Source organism: Tursiops truncatus, chromosome 4 (genome assembly GCF_011762595.2).
Source record: "Tursiops truncatus isolate mTurTru1 chromosome 4, mTurTru1.mat.Y, whole genome shotgun sequence".
Classification (NCBI taxonomy): Eukaryota; Metazoa; Chordata; class Mammalia; order Artiodactyla; family Delphinidae; genus Tursiops; species Tursiops truncatus.
In genome coordinates, this window is record NC_047037.1 from 98,526,972 (window position 1) to 98,541,785 (window position 14,814).

The 14,814-nt window shown below is 42.1% G+C and overlaps 1 protein-coding gene across 6 annotated transcripts in view; it reads right to left on the reverse strand.

Annotated features, from left to right (window-relative positions):
* ARL6 (ARF like GTPase 6) overlaps positions 1 to 14,814 on the reverse strand; it is a 78,927-nt gene that overhangs the window by 55,158 nt on the left and 8,955 nt on the right. The gene's annotated exons all lie outside the window — the stretch shown is intronic.

The window sequence follows — 14,814 nt, forward strand, 5'->3', positions numbered from 1 at the left end:
CATTCACTTTCTGACCCAGATGCCTAGGATTTATTCTCAACTCCTCCCCCCCCCTTTTTTTTTTTTTTTGCGGTTCACGGGCCTCTCACTGACGCGGCCTCCGCGGCTGCGGAGCACAGGCTCCAGACGCGCAGGCTCAGCGGCCATGGCTCACTGGCCCAGCCGCTCCGCGGCACGCGGTATCCTCCCGAACCGGGGCACGAACCCGCGCCCACTGCGCCACCAGGGAAGCCCCCAACTCCTCCCATTTTTACATTCCCTATACAACCGTTCTCTAAGCTTTATTGGTTCTATCTCACTAACTTAGCTCAGCCATTATCGTTTCTTGCTTCAAATTACTACAACAGCCTTCTGATTACTCCTAATTGCTAATATACTACCTAAACAAGTTACTTCACTTCTCTAAGCCAGGGGTCCCCAATCCCGGGCCTTAGACCGGTAGCGGTCCGCGGCCTGTTAGGATCCGGGCCGCACAGCAGGAGGTGAGTGGTGGGTAAGCCAGCAAAGCTTCATATGCCGCTCCCCATCACTCCCCATCGCTCACATTACCGCCTGAACCATCCCCCCCAACCCCCCTGCAACCCCCCCTGTGGAAAAACTGTCTTCCATGAAACTGGTCCCTGGTGCCAAAAAGGTTGGGGACCGCTGCTCTAAGCCTTAATTTTCCCAAATGTAAAATATATTATTACTATCCTTAACTCATAGTGTTATCATGAGAATTCAATAAGTTAATGGATGCAAAATACTCAACATAGTGTCTGGTCCATAGTAAACGCTCAACAAATGTTTGCTATTATTAGAATTACACTCTCACTGATTTCAGTTTCATTCCCCAATTTTCTCCATACTGCCCAAAGTGTAACTTAAAAAAATTTCCTTTCAGTTCATCCTGTTGCTTTTATGTAAAAACAGGAGAAGTAGAGGGGAAATTGTTGCTCCACATCATTATGTTCACTTTGGTAGTCTACTCCTGAAAATTTAAAATTCAAATCGAAAGACAGAAGGTGAAAAGTCACTGTAGCTTCGTCACCTTAATAGTAATGTGCTAGTGAAAAGACCTCCCAGAGCTGCCCTGGTTTTGGCTTTGAGATTTGTTTATTCAGCTTTTCCTTTTATCCTGTGAGCTGCCTAGTATTCTTCCAAAAATATCTCTCTTTTTGTTTATGTTAGACAGATTTTATTTCCTGCTACTCAGATTCCTGCCTCATACCTTAGGGGTCTTTCATTGCACAACAAACTTTGGAATAAAGAGTTTCCTAATTTTTGTTGTCCCAAAATGCAACACTTTCGATTTTATGGATTTTCATGTGTCAATCATGTGATAAAATCATCAGCTATTATTATTAGGAAAAACATAATAATAAAAAAGGTTAAAAGTTTAAAGAAATCTCAGAAAATATACCTCAAATGAGTAGCTTTGTCTTCAGTGAGCTGTAATTAGAAATTGGCCTAGCCTCTTCACAATCACCCAGTTTCTTCACAAACTCCTTCTGTTTCCAGACAAGCTACCCTTTAACTTGCTGTTTTAATAGGGATAAAATTAATCAACTTTCTTTTCTTCCCCTCACTTCTAAAGTTCTATTGGAAGATAATTAGAAAGAAGAAACTCCACAAATTAATCAGGATAGGACAAGATATGTGGGCTGGTACTTCCAGATTTTCCTCTAAACAATTCCGAAATAGTCTCCACCGATTAACTTTCCTCTGCTCTATCCAGGAACAAATACATTTGGTAATTCTCTAAATTGGACAGGGAATGCTTACAAGCAAGCAAAGGGCACAGGAATTAGTACCTAAGTGGACTAGGCTATCTGAGACAGCCCAGGAATAGACCAACATCAATAAGAGTAGGACAAGATTTCTAAGAGAGACCCTATTTGGTTAGCTTTATTAAGACTGCTAAAAATGATATCCTCGGTGCTATCGACCATTACTCCCTGCCCAAAGATAATAATTAAAAAAATCACCCATCAGTCCATTTGTCCAAAAATACATTTAACTACTAAGCAATATTCTAGGTGTCTGGGATTCAGTATTGAACAATACAAGATCTATACTCTTATGGAATTTAATTTTACAATGAGGAAAAATTTAATAAACAACAACTGTATATGCAAGGTAATTTCAGATTGTTTTAAATGTTAAGAATATAAAACTGGATGATGTGATAGAATGAGAGCATTTATATTGGGGAGTGGGGCAAAAGTGGGAATTGTAGAAGAAAGGTGTTTACAGAGCACATCTCAAGAAAATGACAGCTAAGATCAGGTTCTTGGAAAGTTATCAAGTTAAAATGTACCTCCTCTCTCTCTATTCATCAGTTTAGACAACCTAGATCAGCAACCTCAGTATATTAACAATAAATGAACATTAGGACAGCTTAATATTAAAAACTAGTTTGGGTTCAGGAAGTATCTTGTCATCTAGAAACTGATTTTATCCCCCCAAAATACGATACTATAAAATGAGATTTGCGATTTCTTCTGCAAGACATTTTCTAATAGAGCATTGTAGATTTCTATTATTCACCTTAATTCATTAAAAATAATGAATTTCTGGGGGGTTCAGGGAAGATGGCGGAAGAGTAAGACGTGGAGATCACCTTCCTCCCCACAGATACACCAGAAATACATCTACACGTGGAACAACTCCTACAGAACACCTACTGAACGCTGGCAGAAGACCTCAGACCTCCCAAAAGGCAAGAAACTCCCCACGTACCTGGGTAGGGCAAAAGAAAAAAGAATAAACAGAGACCAAAGGATAGGAACGGGACCTGCACCAGTGGGAGGGAGTGGTGAAGGAATAAAAGTTTCCACACACTAGGAAGCCCCTTCGCAGGCGGAGACTGCGGGTGGCGGAGGGGGAAAGCTTCGGAGCCGCAGAGGAAAGCGCAGCAACAGGGGTGCGGAGGGCAAAGCGGAGAGATTCCCACACAGAGGATCGGTGCCAACCAGCACTCACCAGCCCGAGAGGCTTGTCTGCTCATGCGCCGGGGCGGGCGGGGCTGGGAGCTGAGGCTCGGGCTTCGGTGGAGCACAGGGAGAGGACTGGGGTTGGCTGCGTGAACACTGCCTGCAGGGGGTTAGTACACCACGGCTAGCCGGGAGGGAGCCCGGGAAAAAGTCTGGACCTGCCGAAGAGGCAAGAGACTTTTTCTTCCTTCTTTGTTTCCTGGTGCGCAAGGAGAGGGGATTAAGAGCGCTGCTTAAAGGAGCTCCAAAGACGGGCGCGAGCCGCGGCTAACAGCACGGACCCCAGAGACGGGCATGAGACGCTAAGGCTGCTGCTGCCGCCACCAAGAAGCCTGTGTGCGAGCACAGGTCACTATCCACACCTCCCTTCCGGGGAGCCTGTGCAGCCCGCCACTGCCAGGTTCCCGGGATTCAGGGACAACTTCCCGTGGAGAACGCACGCACGCCTCAGGCTGGTGCAACGTCCCGCCGGCCTCTGCCGCCGCAGGCTTGCCCCGCATCCGCACCCCTCCTTCCCTCTGGCCTGAGTGAGCCAGAGTCCCCGAAGCAGCTGCTCCTTTACCCCCGTCCTGTCTGAACGAAGAACAGATGCCCTCCGGCGACCTACACTCAGAGGCGGGGCCAAATCCAAACCTGAGCCCCAGGAGCTGTGAGAACAAAGAAGAAAAGGGGAAATCTCTCCCAGCAGCCTCAGAAGCAGCGGATTAAAGCTCCACAGTAAACTTGATGTACCCTGCATCTGTGGAATACATGAATAGACAACGAATCATCCCAAATTGAGGAGGTGGACTTTGAGAGCAAGATTTACTATTTTTTCCCCTTTTCCTCTTTTTGTGAGTGTGTATGTGTATGCTTCTGTGAGAGATTTTGTCTGTACAGCTTTGCTGTCACCATTTGTCCTAGGGTTCTATCCGTCCGTTTTTTTTTAAATTTTTTTCTTAATAATTATTTTTTATTTTAATAACTTTATTTTATTTTATGTTACTTTATTTTATCATCTTTCCTCTTTCTTTCTTTTCTTTCTTCCTTCCTTCCCTCCCTCCCTCCTTTTCTTTCTTTTTCTTTCTTTCTTTCTTTCTTTCTTTCTCTCTCTCTCTTTCTCGCTTTCTTTCTTTCTTTCTCTCTCTCTCTCTTTCTCGTTTTCTCGCTTTCTTTCTTTCTTTTTCTCCCTTTTATTCTGAGCCGTGTGGATGAAAGGCTCTTGGTGCTGCAGCCAGGAGTCAGTGCTGGGCCTCTGAGGTGGCAGAGCCAAGTTCAGGACACTGGTCCACAAGAGACCTCCCAGCTGCACATAATATCAAACAGCGAAAATCTCCCAGAGATCTCCATGTCAACACCAACACCCAGCTTCACTCAACGACCAGCAAGCTACAGTGCCGGACACCCTATGCGAAACAACTAGCAAGAGAGGAACACAACCCCCAACAATTAGCAGAGAGGCTGCCTAAAACCATAATAAGTCCACAGGCACCCCAAAACACACCACCAGATGTGGACCTGCCCACCAGAAAGACAAGATCCAGCCTCATCCACCAGAACACAGGCACTAGTCCCCTCCACCAGGAAGCCTACACAACCCACTGAGACAACTTTAGACACTGGGGACAGACACCTAAACAACGGGAACAACGAACCTATGGCATGCAAAAAGGAGACCCCAAACACAGTAAGATAAGCAAAATGAGAAGACAGAAAAACACACAGCAGATGAAGGAGCAAGATAAAAACCCACCAGACCTAACAATGAAGAGGAAATAGGCAGTCTACCTGAAAAGAATTCAGAATAATGATAGTAAAGATGATACAAAATCTTGGAAATAGAACAGAAAAAATGCAATAAACAGTTAACAAGGACCTAGAAGAACTAAAGACGAAACAAGCAACGATAAACAACACAATAAATGAAATTAAAAATACTCTAGATGGAATCAATAGCAGAATAACTGAGGCAGAAGAACGCATAAGTGACCTGGAAGATAAAATAGTGGAAATAACTAATGCAGAGCAGAATAAAGAAAAAAGAATGAAAAGAACTGAGGACAGTCTCAGAGACCTCTGGGACAACATTAAACACACCAACATTCGAATTATAGGGGATCCAGAAGAAGAAGAGAAAAAGAAAGGGACTGAGAAAATATTTGAAGAGATTATAGTTGAAAACTTCCCTAATATGGGAAAGAAAATAGTTAATCAAGTCCAGGAAGCACAGAGAGTCCCATACAGGATAAATCCAAGGAAAAACACACCAACACACATATTAGTCAAACTGTCAAAAATTAAATACAAAGAAAACATATTAAAAGCAGAAAGGGAAAAACAACAAATAACACACAAGGGAATCACCATAAGGTTAACACCCGATCTTTCAGCAGAAACTCTGCAAGCCAGAAGGGACTGGCAGGACATACTGAAAGTGATGAAAGAGAAAAACCGACAACCAAGATTACTCTACCCAGCAAGGATCTCATTCAGATTTGATGGAGAAATTAAAACCTTTACAGACAAGCAAAAGCTGAGAGAGTTCAGCACCACCAAACCAGCTTTACAACAAATGCTAAAGGAACTCCTCTAGGCAAGAAACACAAGACAAGGAAAAGACCTACAATAACAAACCCAAAACAATTAAGAAATTGGGAACAGGAACATACATATCGATAATTACCTTAAATGTAAATGGATTAAATGCTCCCACCAAAAGACACAGACTGCCTGAATGGATACAAAAACAAGACCCATATATACGCTGTCTACAAGAGACCCACTTCAGACCTAGAGACACATACAGACTGAAGTTAGGGGATGGAAAAAGATATTCCATGCAAATGGAAACCAAAAGAAAGCTGGAGTAGCAATTCACATATCACACAAAATAGACTTTAAAATAAAGACTATTAGAAGAGACAAAGAAGGACACTACATAATGATCAAGGGATCGATCCAAGAAGAAGATATAAAAATTGTAAATATTTATGCACCCAACATAGGAGCACCTCAATACATAAGGCAAATACTAACAGCCAGAAAAGGGGAAATCAACAGTAACACATTCATAGTAGGGGACTTTAACACCCCACTTTCACCAATGGACAGATCACCCAAAATGAAAATAAATAAGGAAACACAAGCTTTAAATGATACATCAAACAAGATGGACTTAATTGATATTTATAGGGCATTCCATCCAAAAACAACAGAATACACATTTTTCCCAAGTGCTCGTGGAACATTCTCCAGGATAGATCATATCTTGGGTCACAAATCAAGCCTTGGTAAATTTAAGAAAACTGAAATCATATCAAGTGTCTTTTCTGACCACAACGCTATGAGACTAGACATCAATTACAGGAAAAGATCTGTAAAAAACACAAACACATGGAGGCTAAACAATACACTACTTAATAACGAAGTGATCACTGAAGAAATTAAAGAGGAAATCAAAAAATACATAGAAACAAACGACAATGGAGACACGATGACCCAAAACCTATGGGATAAAGCAAAAGCATTTCTAAGAGGGAAGTTTATAGCAATACAATCCAACCTCAAGAAACAGGAAACATCTCGAATAAACAACCTAACCTTGCACCTAAAGCAATTAGAGAAAGAAGAACAAAAAAACCCCAAAGTTAGCAGAAGGAAGGAAATCATAAAGATCAGATCAGAAATAAATGAAAAAGAAATGAAGGAAACGATAGCAAAGATCAATAAAACGAAAAGCTGGTTCTCTGAGAAGATAAACAAAATTGATAAACCATTAGCCAGACTCGTCAAGAAAAAAAGGGAGAAGACTCAAATCAATAGAATTAGAAATGAAAAAGGAGAAGTAACAACTGACACTGCAGAAATACAAAAGATCATGAGAGATTACTACAAGCAACTCTATGCCAATAAAATGGACAACCTGGAAGAATAGGACAAATTCTTAGAAATGCACAACCTACCAAGACTGAATCAGGAAGAAATAGAAAATATGAACAGAACAATCACAAGCACTGAAATTGAAACTCTGATTAAAAATCTTCCAACAAAAAAAAGCCCAGGACCAGATGGCTTCACAGGCGAATTCTATCAAACATTTAGAGAAGAGCTAACAGCTATCCTTCTCAAACTCTTCCAAAATATAGCAGAGGGAGGAACACTCAAACTCGTTCTACGAGGCCACCATCACCCTGATTCAAAAACCAGACAAAAATGTCGTAAAGTAAGAAAACTACAGGCCAATATCACTGATGACATGGATGCAAAAATCCTCAACAAAATACTAGCAAAGAGAATCCAACAGCACATTAAAAGGATCATACACCATGACCAAGTAGGGTTGATTCCAGGAATGCAAGGATTCTTCAATATACGCAAATCAATCAACGTGATACACCATATTAACAAATTGAAGAATAAAAACCATATGATCATCTCAATAGATGCAGAAAAAGCTTTCAACAAAATTCAACACCCATTTATGATAAAAACCCTGCAGAAAGTAGGCATAGAGGGAACTTACCTCAACATAATAAAGGCCATATATGACAAACCCACAGCCAACATCATCCTCAATGGTGAAAAACTGAAACCATTTCCACTAAGATCAGGAACAAGACAAGGTTGCCCACTCTCACCACAATTATTCAACATAGTTTTGGAAGTTTTAGCCACAGCAATCACAGAAGAAAAGGAAATAAAAGGAATCCAAATCAGAAAAGAAGAAGTAAAGCTGTCACTGTTTGCAGATGACATGATACTATACATAGAGAATCCTAAAGATGCTACCAGAAAACTACTAGAGCTAATCAATGAATTTGGTAAAGTAGCAGGATACAAAATTAATGCACAGAAATCTCTGGCATTCCTATAAACGAATGATGTAAAATATGAAAGTGAAATCAAGAAAACACTCCCATTTACCATTGCAACAAAAAGAATAAAATATCTAGGAATAAACCTACCTAAGGAGACAAAACACCTGTATACAGAAAATTATAAGACACCGATAAAAGAAATTAAAGATGATACAAATAGATGGAAAGATATACCATGTTCTTGGATTGGAAGAATCAACATTGTGAAAATGACTCTACTACCCAAAGCAATCTACAGATTCAATGCAATCCGTATCAAACTACCACTGGCATTTTTCACAGAACTAGAACAAAAAATTTCACAATTTGTATGGAAACACACAAGACCCCAAATAGCCAAAGCAATCTTGAGAACAAAAAACGGAGCTGGAAGAATCAGGCTCCCTGACTTCAGACTATTCTACAAAGCCACAGTAGTCAAAACAGTATGGTACTGGCACAAAAACAGAAAGATAGATCAATGGAACAAGATAGAAAGCCCAGAGATAAACCGACGCACATACGGTAAAGGAGGCAGGAATAAAGGAGGCAGGAATGTACAGTGGAGAAAGGATAGCCTCTTCAATAAGTGGTGCTGGGAAAACTGGACAGGTACATGTAAAAGTATGAGATTAGAACACTTCCTAACACCATACACAAAAATAAGCTCAATATGGATTAAAGACCTAAATGTAAGGCCAGAAACTATCAAACTTTTAGAGGAAAACATAGGCAGAATACTCTATGACATAAATCACAGCTAGATCCTTTTTGACCCACCTCCTAGAGAAATGGAAATAAAAACAAAAATAAACAAATGGGACCTAATGAAACTTAAAAGCTTTTGCACAGCAAAGGAAACCATAAACAGGACCAAAAGACAACCCTCAGAATAGGAGAAAATATTTGCAAATGAAGCAACTGACAAAGGACTAATGTCCAAAATTTACAAGCAGCTCTTAACAAAAAAACAAACAACCCAATCCAAAAATGGGCAGAAGACCTATATGACAGTTCTCCAAAGAAGATATACAGACTGCCAACAAACACATGAAAGAATGCTAAACATCATTAATCATTAGAGAAATGCAAATCAAAACTACAATGAGATATCTCATACCAGTCAGAATGGCCATCATCCAAAAACCTAGAAACAATAAATGCTGGAGAGGGTGTGAAGAAAAGGGAACACTCTTGCACTGCTGGTGGGAATGTGAATTGATACAGCCACTGTGGAGAACAGTATGGAGGTTCCTTAAAAAACTAAAAATAGCACTACCATATGACCCAGCAATCCCACTACTGGGCATATACCCTGAGAAAACCATAATTCAAAAAGAGTCATGTACCAAAATGTTCATTGCAGTTCTATTTACAATAGCCCGGAGATGGAAACAACCTAAGTGTCCATCATCAGATGATGGATAAAGAAGATGTGGCACATATATACAATGGAATATTACTCAGCCATAAAAAGAAACAAAATTGAGCTATTTGCAATAAGGTGGATGGACCTAGAGTCTGTCATACAGAGTGAAGTAAGTCAGAAAGAGAAAGACAAATACCGTATGCTAACACATATATATGGAATTTAAGAAAAAAAAATGTCATGAAGAACCTAGGGGTAAGACAGGAATAAAGACACAGACCTACTAGAGAATGAACTTGAGGATATGGGGAGGGGGAAGGGTAAGCTGTGACAAAGCGAGAGAGTGGCATGGACATATATACACTACCCAACATAAAATAGATAGCTAGTTGGAAGCAGCCGCATAGAACAGGGAGATCAGCTCGGTGCTTTGTGACCACCTAGATGGGTGGGATAGGGAGGGTGGTAGTGAGGGAGACGCAAGAGGGAAGAGAGATGGGAACATATGTATATGTATAACTGATTCACTTTGTTATAAAACAGAAACTAGCACACCATTGTAAAGCAATTATACTCTAATACAGATGTAAAAAAAAAAATAATGAATTTCTCATAGTGGATGTAAGCTCACAAGACACTTTTCTTGAGTTCAAAGGTAGGGAGGAAGCAAGTGTTATATCTGTGCCTGAATGACAGAGGTTTTGGGGTTTTTAAGAAGTCCCATTTCAAGTGTCCTCTTGGCTTCTGTCACCAAGTTGTTTTTTAAATTTTTTTAAAGTAAAGCAACTTACTCTGCTCTCAGGCTGTAGAGGTCAATTGTTCTCAGGAGACAGGATAGTTGCTAAAGATTAAGGCTCAGGAAGTGGTGTCAGAAATTAGGCTATTTCCTTAATAATAGCCCTGGAGATAGTCTAGGCTAGTTCCATAATTCATCAGAGGTAGCAGAGAGATAGGTATGTTGGAAAGCAAAACAAGATTAATTAAAAAGTCTTACTTATTGGCTGCAAGCCTAGGTTTTCCTGAGGACTCTCCCTGACTAATGTGGTGTGTTAGGCAGGGTTAGTAGAACTTTCACAGGACTAGTCTGAAATTGGGATATTAGAATATTTCAAGATGATGGACTGAGCTCATGCTGCCTCCTTCCCCTTCTACCCCAAACAAATGACCAATAATGTTTAGAGAAGAAAGCTGTTCCCACCCATATCAAAGATTATCCCTACGGTAATAACCATGTCTTGGGACAGAAGATCACTATACTGTTGGGGATGATGGAAAAAGATAATGTAATTTCTGTTTTGTTCTTTGAATGACATTTCTGCCAAGTTGAGTATAGTAGGCACTGGGGGGGCTGGTCCACTTTGGGGCTATTAACTGTGGCTCTGGTTTCAATCATTTTGTACTTATTTGAGACTACTTTTACAAAAAAATTACTTTTGAGGATATTCCTTCACGTGGAGAAAAATGGAAATATTTCCTATAGGATAGGACCTAAAGGACCCTACCTAAAGAATTTCCTTATAATCTTGCTCACAGCCTTACCTGCAGAAGTGCAGGTCACCAGCCACTAAGTTTAACTATTAGCCCAGGTTGATCTGCTGATAGCTGATCCATGGAACTAATTATGGACCCAAGCACAGCTGCACGTGGTTCTGTTTTTACCATACATCCATCATTCTCTAAATTCAATTCAGACCCCATTCAATTGGGTAGGATGCTATATCTTCCTCTCAAGGACTGTTAAAGAAATCTCTCATAATCACCTAGGTCAGGAGACAGACTCCAATGTATATGGACTTTTTGACCTGTTCTTTTCCTTACTGGGGAAGAATCTCTTTTTCTCTGCTTCTATATAGAGAGAAATCCATTAAAATAATACTTCTAGTTACTCTGTCTCCCCTCTCCAAATTTATTCCTCTTCATAGGGGAAAAAAAAAAAGAGACTTCTTTGACTTCTCAGTTTATGAAATGGAAACCGACATCCTTGGTTCTGCCTCTCTCTTTGTCTCTGTCTCTTTGAGAGCCACATGCTTCTTGAAACCATGCATTCTCACCTGTTCTTAAGCATGCAGTAAACCTAGATGAGCAGGATCTTTCCCTGCGTAGGAAAGCTTGAATTTTGGGACACGAATCATAACCTAGAGTGTTAGCAAGTCCTCTGGCCAGACCTAAACCTTGCCCTCCACAATCACCTTTTTCAATAAAACTGCTAGCTTTTATCTCTGCCTGACTTCAGCATGTATATCTCAGCTGATTTCCAGCTTGGCTGGGGAGCCCCTTAAAACACCTAAATTGCTTTGCAAATCCATTTTCAACTTCTTATCACGGCTGCCTCAAACTCCCACCTGAAAATACACCAGCAGTTAGTTGTTTTCACATGGCAAACTCACTCACATAGAAGAAGGGAATGATGACCAGAAGAAAAGAAATAATGGCATTTTTGTAATTCCAAAGCAATCTCGAACTAAACAGAAGTATAACTGAAGCCGTTGGGAGAAAGAAAAAAAAAAAGGCAGTAAGGCTTCTCATTCTGCTCAACCTGAAGCACTGTTTGGAGGCACTGAAGTCCACCTTCAATTACCATATTTAGGAGCAATGCTTCCCACTCTCCAGCCATTCAGTCATTAAGAGTACCAGCTTCCTAATTTTTGTTCTGTCTGTATGCAGTCTATATTAATTTTTACTCAGCATTTTTCATTGATTGACTAATGGTTTTTACCTAGATAAAAGTACTTACAACTGTAAATGTTAGCTGTCTACCCAATATCCACTCTCCTCTTCTTTCATACTTACAGGACCCCTATTACTAATGGAGGCAGCAATATGTCCTGCCTAAAAAAAAAAAATCCAGCCTCAGCCAATGAGGTAAAAGAGTCATCAGTTGGGGCTTCTAGGTAAGCTCTTTAAAGAGGGCTTATTTAGCAAGAAGGCTTATTCTTTTGCCCTGTTCTTTTCTCATCCCTGTGATTTAGAATATAGATAAGATAGTTAACTAAAGTGGCCATGTGGAGATCCTGAGGATCTTGAAGAAAACCAGGCACTAAGGATATCAAAGCAGAAAGATGGAAGATGCCTGGACCATGCAGCTGCCACACCAGCCTTGGAATACCTCTTCTGGACTTATTTAGATGACAGAAAAATAAGTATCTTATGCAGTCCACTGTTATGTGGGTTTTCTTTATATGCAGCAGAACCTAACTGTAACTCATGCATTATGTGGTAGATGTGCTAGCTTTATATATATTTCAGTTATTAAAATAATATGTTCCATTACTTACTATGTAAATGACTCAGTCATCTTGCTTGCTACTACTGATATGCATACCACACTCCTGGGAAACTGTCTAATTATCCTAGAACCTATAAAAATGATTCACCTTTCCCTTTGCTTTGCTCTTCTTGTAAAGAGAGAGCCAAAAAGAAGGCAATGCTACCTGAAAGTAAATTCCACAAATTTGTGAAGATCATCTGAGAAGCAAAGACATTTGGAAAATACTCCAGTTTAAATAATAAAGATTTACCTACCTACCTGCATAAAATACACTGCAAATTATGGCTGGCTGATACTTATTAATTTAAGGTACCACGAATTTGACAAGATTTCATAACATGATAATGAAGTTACAATGGCAAACAAAATAATCCTGCCTTATCTTTCTTTAGCAGAAAATACAGGGGGTGGAGTCAAGATGGTGGCAGGAGAGGACGCGGAGTTCGCGTTTCTCCACAACTAGGGTGCCTGCTGGACACTGGTGGGGGACCTCAATGCCCTAGGAGATGGGAGGAACCCCCAAGCAACTGGGTAGCATGAGGGGGGATTGAGCAGGGAGGAGAAGTGGAGGCCAGACAGGACTGGTGCACCTGAGGGGTGGGTGGGAGAGGGGAGGGGTTCCCATGCCTGGAGGGAGCTTCGGGGTGGGGGGGCTCAGAGGATCAGGGAGAGCACACCTAGCGTCTCCCTTGCCCAGTCGGGCCCTGGGAAGCCCTCAGGGCTCCTCAGCAGGGTCCTCCACCCTCCAAGGCCCCGTTGGTCCTAGAGCCATAGGAGGGAGGTGAGGGGAAGAAGAGGAGAGGTGGGTGGGAGGAGCCCTTCCAGACTGGAGGATCAGGGAAGTGCGACAGGTCTTTGCCCTGGCCACTTGGCCGCAAAAAGCTTGCTGGGCTCCAAGGCCCCCTCCGGGCAGCGTGGGTCCTAGCAGCATAGGAGGGAGGCAAGGGGAGAAGAGGAGAGGCGGGAGGGAGGGGCCCTCTGGGGCCAGAGGATCAGGGGACGTGCAGCCAGCGTTTCCGCACAACCCACTTGGGCCCCGGGAAGCCTGCTGGGCTCCCAGGCCTGGTGCTCTGATCTCCAGGGCCCCCTCCAGCCTTGTGGGTCCTAGGAGAATGGGAGGGAGGGAGGAGGGGGAAAGAGGAGGAGAGGCAGACCATCTGGGGCCAGGGGATCACGGAAGGCACTGTGGGCATTTCCCCCGCCCACTTGGCCCCGGGAAGCCTGCTGGGCTTCCAGGTCTGGTCCTCTGCCTTCCGGGATCTCCTCTGGCTGTGTGGGTCCCAGGGGCATAAGAGGGAGGGAGAGGGGAAAAGAAGAGAGGCCAATGGGGAGGGTCCTTCCAGGATCAGAGGATTGGGGGGAATATGCTTAGCACTTCCCCTGCCCACTAGGGCCCAGTGAGCCTGCTGGGGTCCTGGACCAGGTCCTCCACCCTCCAAGGCCAGAGGCACTGCCTGGGCCCCTCCTGCTGAGGCTCCTCCTGCTGCATTGAGCCTAAGACTCACCGCCCCACCCACCCAGCACCTCCAGGGCCTTTTCCTGCTCTGTTGGTCCTAAGCATAGGCCCCGCCCCCACCTGAAACCAGCCCCTGCCTACTCCCTACGCCCCACAGCCAAGGCTTTTTCCGGATTTTTTTTTTCTTTTTCTCCTTACTATTGTGGCTCTGTTTTACCTTCCATTGTTGTTTCAACTATATTTTTATTCTTTCTAACAAATCTGTTAGTTTTCTAATCTAATTTTATTTTTTACTCTTTGTTATCGTTCTGCTCCTTTTCTTTCTTTCTTTTTTTTTTTGCTGCCCCACACATCTTGCGGGATCTTGGTTCACAAGATGGGGGTCAGGCCAGAGTTCCTGCAGTGGGAGCTCTGAGTCCGAATCACTGGACTAACAGAGAACCTCAGACCCCAGGGAATATTCATTGGAGTGAGGTCTCCCAGAGGTCCTCATCTCGGCACCAAGACCCAGCTCCACCCAACAGCCTACAAACTCCAGTGCTGGAAGCCTCAGGCCAAACAACCAGTAAAACAGGAACACAATCCCACCCATCAAAAAAAAAAAAAAAAGGAAGACAAAAAAATATGTTTCAGATGAAGGAGCAAGGTAAAAAATCTACAAGCCCAAATAAATGAAGAGGAAATAGGCAACCTACCTAAAAATAATTCAGAGTAATGACAGTAAAGGTGATTCAGAATCTCAGAAACAGAATGGAGACACAGATTGAGAAAATACAGAAATGTTTAACAAAGATTTAGAAGAACTAAAGAACAAAGAAACAGAGATGAACAGCACAATAACTGAAATGAAAAACACACTAGAAAGAATCAATAACAGAATAACTGAGGCAGAAGAACAAATAAGTGAGCTG